The 1,604-nt window shown below is 38.4% G+C and overlaps 1 protein-coding gene across 1 annotated transcript in view; it reads right to left on the bottom strand.

The window, feature by feature from the left end:
- Positions 1-1,604, bottom strand: part of NDRG3 (NDRG family member 3) — an 86,105-nt gene that overhangs the window by 34,249 nt on the left and 50,252 nt on the right. The window lies entirely within an intron of this gene.

Below are 1,604 nucleotides of genomic sequence, written 5' to 3'. Positions count from 1 at the left end.
ACTTTGGGCTCAAGCAATCCTCCTGTCTCAGCCTCCCAACTAGCTGGGACTATAGGCGAGTGGCACCATGCCCAGCTAATTTTCTCTATTTTTAGTAGAGACAGGGTCTCCCTCTTGCTCAGGCTGGTCTTGAACTCCTGAGTTCATTCGATCTCCCGTGACAACCTCCCACAGTGCTGGGATTACAGGTGTGAGCCACTGCACCCGGCCCATCACATAAACCTTTAACAAAGAGACAGCCCAGAATGGAGGTAGAAGAGCATCCAACAGTGCTGGAAAGAGGAAAAAAGAAGGGTCTATGGTTGTTTTTTTTTTTTTAAATAATCCAAAGACTCTGTACATTCAATATGAGTGACAAACATGACAGTGACAAACACTTGACATCATTCTATTTGTATAAGAACTGAACTAAAAGTTATATTCACAAGGCCAGGCATGTTACTTACTATATTAAGGATTTACCCACAGTATCAAGAATTTTTGTCAGACTATTTTTAAGCCTTAATATTAAAAACTGATTCATAATTATATTCTGAAACTTAATTTCATTCATAGCTATAATTTTATTATGTTTGAAAAATCTCAAAGGATATAAACCAAAATATTAATACTGGTGAAATAACTGGTGATTTTTATTTATTTACCTTTTGGTCTTTTATTTATTTTGCAATAAGCATGTAATCTTTTATATTCCAATTTTCATTTTTGGGGAGAGGCACTGGATTTGATAAAAATACATACTTCCACACTTCTAGGCAGGAGTATACATATACTATTTCTGGAGTTCCTCACCTTGAATTTTACTGTCACCCTCTCTCAAATGATTTCCTTCTAGGTAAATTATATCAAACATTAACAGCAATCAAGCTCAACTGCTTCAATCCAGGATCCAAACCATAACTGAAGTTAAATCAAATTAAAAACAATCAAACCCAAACTGGACTGCTGCTATTTATCAAATAATAATAGGAAATCAAAAATTATCAAAAATAATAGGACTTTTTGTTTTTGAGTAAAGGAGCCATTACCAATAGCGAATGACTAACAACACTAGGCTGATTATGTTTTATATATAAAGTACCAAATAGTTACATCGAGAGGTGTTTGGAACTGGGATTCAAAAATCTGAATCCTTCCAAGCTGAGTCTCATCTGTCCAGCCAAGGAACCTCAGTTGTGTTGTTTTGTTTTTAAGAGACAGGGTGTCACTCTGCCATCCAGGCTGGAGCGCAGTGGTCCGATCATAGCTCACTATAACCTCAACCTCCTGGCCTCAAGTGATTCTCCTGCCTCAGCCTCCCATGTAGCTGGGACTACAAGTGCATGCCATGCCCAGCTAATTTTTTTTTCTTTCTTTTTTTTTTTTTTTTAGAGACAGGGTCTCACTAAGTTGCCTAGGCTGGTCTTGAACTCTTAGCCTCAATTGATCCTCCTGCCTCGGCTTCCCAATTGCTGGGACTACAGGCATGAGCCACTGCATCTGGCCCATGAATCTCAGCTTTAAGAACGACTCAACTCCTCACAACATCTCAGATCTGGACATGGACAGGTGGGAAAGGACAGGGAACAGATTCAGGACAAATGGGGCTTTTTTTTTTTTTTTTA

Source organism: Propithecus coquereli, unplaced genomic scaffold, assembly GCF_000956105.1.
Source record: "Propithecus coquereli isolate 6110/MARCELLA unplaced genomic scaffold, Pcoq_1.0 Scaffold590, whole genome shotgun sequence".
Taxonomy (NCBI): domain Eukaryota; kingdom Metazoa; phylum Chordata; class Mammalia; order Primates; family Indriidae; genus Propithecus; species Propithecus coquereli.
Note: the sequence above shows the minus strand (reverse complement) of the source record. Positions and strands in the feature narration are given on the sequence as shown.